Here is a 9,267-nt window from a genome sequence, read left to right as displayed (position 1 = left end):
CTCGATCTTAAAATTATCCATAGTGGTAACACAACTAGAAATCCACATTTTACCTCAATCCATATACCCTAGGTGAAATGCAAAGAACAATAGGGAAAGACTTTACCTAGAGCTCGCCCTAGGTAAAGAACCTTAGGTGTAGTATAATCGGGAAAGACCTCTTCCCCTAGGGAAACTCTCTTTACCTATGGGCATAAAACATAGGGAAAGATTGTGGGGTCCATATGAATTGTGCCACCCCACAATTTCCCCTACAATTCTTTCCCTACTAGATATTCGAATAATATCCTAGGGATACATCATATTTATATATTCCATATACAAATACGCAATTCAAATTCAAATTTGTATCCAACATAATTCAAATAATTAAAATTAGAGCCATAATTCAAATGTATATTGTAGCCAAAATTCATCGTACACATCATATTATCAATGAACACATACATAAGACTCATGGTCAATTTAGGGCCAGAATTAAAAAATAAGCTATTGTTAAATTTGCTACAGCTAGCACAGCTGGAAAGGTGAAGTATCTGCTACTACAAAAGAACTGCAACATGTTATCTGTACACACACACCATAGAAGATGGTCTTCAAGTGTCAAGTGTCAAGCCTTGCCCAAGAGGTTGGCTTCCCGAGAGGCGTCACAAATTGAGTGAGGAACTTATAGATACCATGAAAAGAAATCGAACATCTCTGCGGCACCTGCGTCAGGCTCCGGAGTCAAAGCTTGGAAGAAGCATCAAAGTGACATTATGGTCCTGAAATTAGTGATGACACGTAGTTTAGCGCTTAGTTGTGAGTAAAGATTTGACTTTAACTTTGTATTACTACAACTTGGCACCATCATAACAGGAAAACATGTGTGACGGACATACTGAAAGTATTCCTTGCGTAACCTAGGAAAGTTCGCTACTGCTCTGCGCTTAAGGTGGCTTTGGCTTGAATGGGATGACCCTCCGAGAGCTTGGTTTGCCTTGGGAACTCCGTGCAACAATAAGGATCGGGACATCTTCGCGGCGGCCACTAAGGTTACAATTGGGGATGGCACAACAGCAAGATTTTGAGAGTCATCTTGGCTTGAGCGGATGAGGCCCAAAGACAATGCACCAAAAAAATTCGAGATCTCGCGGAAAAAGGCAGCCAGGGTGGACAATGCTTTGAGGGATAATGCTTGGGTTAACCACATTGATACCCAACACGGGATGATGCTTACTCACATTCAACAATTCACCACTCTCTGGGAAAAGCTAGCCAATGTCAGCATACAACCTGGGTTCGTGATTCTATCATGTGGAAGTTCACTAATGATAGGACATACACTGCATCGTCGGCTTACAAGACCCAGTTCGCTGGACATCTTCGTTCACCCTTGCATGACATGGTTTGGAAGGTTTGGTCACCCCCCAAATGCAATTTTTTTGCTTGGTTGGTCACCCAAAACAGGGTTTAGACAGCGGATAGACTCCAACATAGAGGATGGCCCAATTATCAATGCCCTCTTTGTAGCCAAGTGTAGGAATCGGCGGCCCACATGCTCTTCAAGTGTCGATTCGCAACTCGCGTTTGGAAGGAGGTGTTCTCATGGTTGGATCTTCAAGTTGACACGACGAATTGGCATAACTTTCCTACGGTTAAAGCTTGGTGGCAAGGAATCATCAATATTGCTCATCAAAGAAAGTCTCTCTCATCCTTGATCCATTGGATGGGAGATTTGGAAGGAAAGAAGCGTGCGTGTCTTTTAGAAATAAAGCGGCACCGGTGGCTGCGATTGTTAGCCTTATTAAGGACGAGGCATCGCTTTGGGCTATTGCGGGTGCCAAGCATTTGAGTAATGTAATGCCACGAGAGTAATTAGTTAGTGTTGTGCCGCTTGAGCAACGTGTATTTCACAAACTTCTCTCTTAATCAATGAAAATGACAAGTCTTTTGCCTTGTTTCAAAAAAAATACTATATGAGGTAAGAGTGAAAAAATCCCAGCGTTGAATGTAAACCCAAGAGAAAGAGACCCAACCAAGCTGAGCAAGAAAAAGACTGATCTCGCACCAAATAGTAACATTTTTTTGGCGGGTGCACCAAATAGTAACATGACCAGTTACCTCGCAGCAGCCTCCTGTCCTTCTTCCCATGTGATGCCGCAAAAGTTTTATCGCATTTGCTTTAGCTTCTTCTTACCTATACACTACACCATAAAGGCCTTCCGTCCATCATTAGAAAAGTACCATGAACAATATAAACACCTGGTAAAATTGAACACCTAGGTGATTGGATATATTTATAAGTCGTAATTAATACACTCACATAACTGCTTTCCTTCTTATATTTCTCTAGATCATATTGATGAGAAAATGAAAAAAAAGGCCATAGGAAAACATTACAACATTCTATCCACTATAGGCTAGCATCTTCTACTCTTGCACATGACTCAAATTTAACAAAAATGTGAAATTATATCAAGGAATTGAACTCTTGCATTGCTGAGCACAAATACAAATCATTTTAGTGACTTAATCTGTCAATATTAAGTGCAACAGTGGGACTCTAGGTGTCTAGAGCCAAGCGTAAGTGATCAGTAATATGAAACAACAATAGACAATGTATTGTTATTATCCACGAAGAGTGAAAGATCAAAATAATCTTATTAAACCGTGTTTTTCTACCGAACCAGAAAAATCTAAGCTACATCCTTTCGATGTATGTGGCCTCACATTAGCTGGTTTCATATCCTAGCATTGTGTATGGCAAGTTGATTTTTATTTTTAATGTGTCTTATTTATGCAAAGTCATCGTCGCACAAAACAGCATAAAAGAACATACTTATATGATTTCCACTGTTGAATGTCACAGCCTATGAGAATTTGGTGCTCTTCAGTAAACTTACGAGAAGGCACCAGAGTATGACGTATAAGCTCCACCCGCGGGAAAGCCTTTCGAAGCCTAGTATCGGTCAAGGCATTGCGTGAAAGTGAAAGATGAAACTTGTTTGCATAAAACTTGTCATTAAAGGTACACTCAGTTGTTCAAGTTGTAAAAAAGAGTGTAGCATGGACTCCTGGGTGAAAGTTCAACTTACCGATCTTTAAAAAAAAGTGTATAAACAATTTTTTTTGGAACAGTTAGCAAAAACAGTGTGCCCCTGAATCTGTTGGAGGGTTGTTGGAATTACTAGGCCAAACCCATTTATTAATTTCCACTAATTCTTAAGATATTATAGGGCCCATATGAGGTTATTCATGCATGACATAGAAAGTGTGGAAAGTTTAGTCCCATCCTGTCGATGGAGGGTGTATTGGACCAACATATAAATTTGGTTTCTCCACATACACTAAGAAGTTGGGAAGAGGATGCATATATGCGCGCTCCTTCCCCGTCGCCCGCCTGGCAACACTCATTCCTCTTTCTGGCGTGCACCAAACAGTAGGACAACAGCTGGCCTCCAACCCCCCCGGCTGTTGTGGTCCTATATGGGTGAGGGATGTTCAGGTTTTTGAAGAGCGTGATTGTTGGCATCTTCTCCAATGTGGCTACAAACAACTACTCCCTCTGTAAACTAATGTAAGAGTGTTTAGATAACTAAAGTAGTGATCTAAACGCTCTTATATTAGTTTACGGAGGGAGTACTTCCCTAGCGACAGCGCATTCTTCACCGACATGGCTTCACGTGCTGCTATGAATACCTCTTCTTTCACCGCACATATTGCTATGAATGCCTTTTCTCTCACCGCACAATATGTGTTCTTGTCCCTTCTGTGAGAAATCATGTTTGGACTAGTAGTTGTGGCAGTCAACTTGGACATGTTGTTTGTCTCTTATATACCCTATTGCATTACAAGTTTAACTCTTATGTTTATTCATTCAAGCATCATTTATTATGATTATCATGTTTTATTTACTGTTTTTTATTTAATGTCATGAAAAATTGTTTATATATTCAACTTCTATGAATCACAATCTTGGTTGAGTGATGCCCTCTGACTATGTCGCCAGACGCTCCTTCACGTGTGTGAGGTGGTCGAGTTTGTTCTCTTATGGTGATACTTGAGGTGGTCGAGGTTGTTCTCTTATGGTGATGGGCCCTCAGTAAGCAGGTGATGTGTTTTCTTCGTGGCCTCAGCGGATGGATACTGACGATGCCATCAACAAATACTAGATAAATATCTTGGGGCTGTTTTCCTTCGTGATGGCCGTCAAGTATGCTGCATGCATTTTCATTTTCATTTTCTTTGAAACAGGCTTTGGTCTCACTTTATAATAAACACATACGATCGAATGGTACACGCTACAAGATGCGAAGGAAATCCTCATACAAACTGACCAACACGACATCAGAAATGCATTGTTGGACGCCGCCAGCGTGCCGCCAAGCATAAGCACGGGAGCGGCAGAACCACGACTAAAAGAAACCTAAGAACCGGAGCGGCAGAACCACAACTAAGAGAAACCTAAGAACCGACAACCGACGAGCTCGCGGCTCCTGGATGAAACAAGGAGTATATATATAGTAAACAGCAGCTCATTAAGCTCAGAACATACATCAGCTCGTCAGGGGCGTGATTATATACAATGTATTATTGTGCAGCAAAGTTTTTGTAGTACATTTGCCAGACAAAACAAGTTGTAGTAGTACAGGTCTGTAAATACCAACCTGAACCTGCTCCAGGTAACCATCTTATCAGTTCATGCCCACGTCGCCATCTCCGATGAAGCCCGCCACTATGGTGCCGACATCATCCAAGCCTACACCAATGCAGATGGGACTGTTCTTCTGTACAGAGCCCTCGCTGCGCAGCCGCACATTTGGGCCTAGCCCGCATTTCCCCAAGCATTTGCAACCGACCACCATGCCGCCGATGCCAACCTCCGTCTCAAACTCCTGCAGGACGGCGAGTGAGCCCGCCTTCTTGCATTTGCCGCCCATGCAGACCTCGATTCTGTTCTGCACTGGTTTTTCGACAACCACAATGCTGGTGGCAGTGTGCTGCATTGCATTTGCAGACCCGGAAAAGATCTGAGCATCCAGTGCAACGGAGTCTGGGATTTGAGGCACTATGATGGGGAAAACTGTGCTTGCAGGTGGTGTTCGAGGCGCAGAAATGGTGGCACAGCGGCTCATTCTGACGACTTCCCCTTCACACTCACTGTTGCTGGACTCCGATGAGCATGAGCTGTCTTCATCCTTGCAGGAATTCAGTGTGGCCATCCGCTTCTCTTCCTCCTTTTTCATCTTCATGGCCTTCTTTGCAGCTTTCTTTTGTTCCTTCTCCCTCTTTTTCATGGCCTTCATCGCAGCCTTGTCAAAATCCATTGCCGGAGCTGTTGCGATGTTAGATGCAGCAATTTGGGGCACTGACATTGACATCGCCATTCCTTGGTCAACTGCAGGCATCGATGTGGTGGCAACACAGCTCATTTTCATGGATTGCTCTTCCTCACACTCACTCTCGCTTGATTCAGAGGAGGCATCCCCACAGTTCATCGCGGCCTTCTTGGCTTCTTCTGCTGCTTCTTCGGTGCTTTCATCGCAGCCTTCTCCTCTTTCTGCTTCTTCTTCAGCTCGTCCTCTGCATCCTTCATCTGATTCAACTCCTGCAGCAGCAGCTCAGTTGCTTCCTGTATTCGTAATCCCGGGCAAATCAGAGCTTGACTTTATCATAAGTCGCATAAAAAGTACAATAGAAAACCAGCCAGCTAATTTACCACCAAATTCATGTTCAATCAAAGCACTGTGTTTTCTGGATTTACGAGGAAACATAACACAAATCTAAATCTATTTTTATGTTTAGCTTCATGGGGAGATGAGTAGTGTTTATGTTTGATACCAAATCAAGCATTGTCAACGTCATTCAAATCCTTGCGCGACAAATAATCAAGACTTGTCAACCCAAATCCGAAGCATAAATGAAGAATAGAACCACATAATCGATAGGTGAAGAGAGACGGAGAGGGCTCACCGAGAGGATCTTCTCCTTGGCCGGGTCGCCAGCGACAAGGCCCATGGCCCGAAGCTTGGTAAGGTCCCTCGCCGCCGCCTCCACCGCCTTCCGCGGCGCCGCGTCGTAGAACCTGAGGTGCGCTTCGTCGGCGAATCCCCCGCATCCGCCTCCGCGGCCGACGCAGGACACCCTGGCCGGCATCCCCCTCCTCCTCTCCCTCGGGACAACCGGACACGCCGACGCCAACGATCGCCGGAGGGCAGCAGCGCCGGTTGCGGAGAGCTCCATGATGCGTTGCGACGAGATCCCTTTTCCCGTTCCCCGCTGCCCTTTCTCCACCACCCAAATCCGTCTGCGCGTTTAGATGCTTCTTCACGCCTCCTTGCATACGAATTTACAGTTATACCCTTCGGGCATACGTGGCGTGTTGTGTGTGGAGGAAGTGGCGATGCATTGCTTACGTGGACAAATGAGGAGGTCTTCAGTCCACGATTGCTGCTGACTGCAAGAGTCAAGACTTGCATCAAACCCTCTATGCTAATCCTATAGGATGCAAATGGACATGCCACTCAAATCCTGTGTTTTTACTATCTAGAGGGTTTGATGTCACAGGAAAAACAAGGAAATTGTAAAAAAGGGTTGGAGTGGATGCTTGATTTTCAATAAAATGTGGTACACTTGATTCCATAGGAAAAAATCCTATAGGATTCAATTCTTTGAATCAAAGGACAACTGTAGAAAAAAATCCTAAGGATTCTAACCCTCCAAATATCCTATGTAATTCCTTTAAATCAAAGGAGCCCTTATTGTTGGAGACTCTATTGTGTGAAAATGCCCCTTACCCACGCGTCACTCCATAGGGGCAGCTCGGGCGAAGAAAGCCTAGCCGCCACCCCCTTCCTTCTGTGCCGCCGCTGGCACACGTCGTCGGGCAAAGCCCCGCCAGCGGCTCGCGAGGGCGGGCCTCGGTCCTCCACGCGGTTAGTGCTCTCGCGCGCAAGAGCGGCACCGGTGGGGCGTGTGCGGTGGTCTTCGAAGCTCCGGCAGCGCTCTGTGTGTGCGGGTGGCGTGTCGTCTCGGTCATCCTACTACCCTACAGCGGTGGGATGGGCCGGCGGCGAAGGCCTCCGCACAGCGTAGGAGGACGTCGCAGCGGCGCTCCTTCCTGGGCTCGCCCCGATTTGTCGTCGTTCGGGCGTGTTGTGGCATTCACGGCCAGACCCGTTGGGGTCGCCCATTCCAGCGTGCCTCTGCTGCAGATCGGACTCCCCGTTGGCTTGGCGCATGAATTGTGTGGTGGCGCTCTCTATGGCGCTTGGTGGTGTTGGGGGCTCCCCGGTGTGGCGCTGGCCAACTGCTTCGGCTGCGTTGGTTAGCTCTAGGTGGACTAGCAGGCTACGGAGTTGGGGCAGTGACATTGTCGGGGAAGTTGGGCTCTAGCTTCGGTTGTGGACAACGACGGCGGTACATGTGGGTGTCGTATCCTTGCTAAAGGTGTCATGCTGTGGTGCTTGTCTTCCCTCCCGTGATGCTCCGAAGGAAACTTCAGATCCCGAGTCTTCCAGATCAGGCGATGGCGGCGCTCAACGTCGCGTTCCCTCATGAGTGCTTGGTCTTAGAGCTTGCCTTAGCTAGGGGACCAGTGGCTCGAGGTGGATCTTGATAACCCACAAGTATAGGGGATCGCAACAGTTTTCGAGGGTAAAGTATTCAACCCAAATTTATTGATTCGACACAAGGGGAGCCAAAGAATATTCTCAAGTATTAGCAGCTGAGTTGTCAATTCAACCACACCTGAAAACTTAGTATCTGCAGCAAAGTATTTAGTAGCAAAGTAATATGATAGTAGTGGTAACGGTAGCAAAAGGTAACATTAGTAAAAGTAATGTTTTTGGTATTTTGTAGTGATGATAGCAATAGCAACGGGAAAGTAAATAAGCGAAGAACAATATATGGAAAGCTCGTAGGCAATGGATCGGTGATGGAGAATTATGCCGGATGCGGTTCATCATGTAACAGTCATAACCTAGGGTGACACAGAACTAGCTCCAGTTCATCAATGTAATGTAGGCATGTATTCCGAATATAGTCATACGTGCTTATGGAAAAGAACTTGCATGACATCTTTTGTCCTACCCTCCCGTGGCAGCGGGGTCCTTATGGAAACTAAAGGATATTAAGGCCTCCTTTTAATAGAGTACCGGAACAAAGCATTAACACATAGTGAATACATGAACTCCTCAAACTACGGTCATCACCGGTAAGTATCCCGATTATTGTCACTTCGGGGCTAACGAATCATAACACATGATAGGCGACTATAGACTTGCAAGATTGGATCAAGAACGCTCATATATTGATGAAAACATAATAGGTTCGGATTTGAAATCATGGCACTCGGGCCCTAGTGACAAGCATTAAGCATAGCAAAGTCATAGCAACATCAATCTCAGAACATAGTGGATACTAGGGATCAAACCCTAACAAAACTAACTCGATTACATGATAAATCTCATCAACCCATCACCGTCCAGCAAGCCTACGATGGAATTACTCACGCACGGCGGTGAGCATCATGAAATTGGTGATGGAGGATAGTTGATGATGACGATGGCGACGGATTCCCCTCTCCGGAGCCCCGAACGGACTCCAGATCAGCCCTCCCGAGAGGTTTTAGGGCTTGGCGGCGGCTCCGTATCGTAAAACGCGATGAATTCTTCTCTCTGATTTTTTTCTCCCCAAAACACAATATATAGAGTTGGAGTTGGAGTCGTGTGACGTCCGGATAATTAGGCTACAGAAAAACTCTGCTAATGATGCCACGTCACCTCCGTTACAATTGCTAATCCCTTGTTAGTTCAAAAATCGATTCAAAATTCAAATTCCAAATATGGCATACAACAAAAGTTTTCAAACATTAAAACAAAAATGTTAGGTTTGTGCCAACTAATCATAAGTAACATTGGTGGATAAACCAAGTCTTTATGAAAAGTTTAAATGCACTTAACTAAATAAAATAATAGCAAAACAATTATTTGAATGCTTTTAAATTAATAAACAAATGTTAAACTAGTTTATATAGTCACCGAACTTTTTAAGGCAGTGGGTTATTTTGAAACACTATTTTTGGATCTATTGTCATATTTTACTAAACTAAAAATAAAGTGTAACTAAAAATAAAACAGAAAAGAATGAGTAAAAGGAAAAGAACAGATAAAGAAAAAACAAAAGAAATTAAAAGCCCCCCCCCTCACTGGGCCTCAGCTCAGCTGGTCATCCAACCATGCCGGCCCACCTAACCCTTGCTTAACCCCCCTGCCTCCCCCCGTG

The 9,267-nt window shown here is 44.9% G+C and overlaps 1 pseudogene; it reads right to left on the bottom strand.

Annotated features, from left to right (window-relative positions):
• Positions 1-4,483: 4,483 nt before the first annotated feature.
• On the bottom strand, positions 4,484-6,293 carry LOC119364150 (annotated as a pseudogene).
• Between the last annotated feature and the right edge of the window lie 2,974 nt (positions 6,294-9,267).

The sequence above is a fragment of the Triticum dicoccoides genome, chromosome 1A, assembly GCF_002162155.2.
Source record: "Triticum dicoccoides isolate Atlit2015 ecotype Zavitan chromosome 1A, WEW_v2.0, whole genome shotgun sequence".
Lineage (NCBI taxonomy): Eukaryota > Viridiplantae > Streptophyta > Magnoliopsida > Poales > Poaceae > Triticum > Triticum dicoccoides.
Note: the sequence above shows the minus strand (reverse complement) of the source record. Positions and strands in the feature narration are given on the sequence as shown.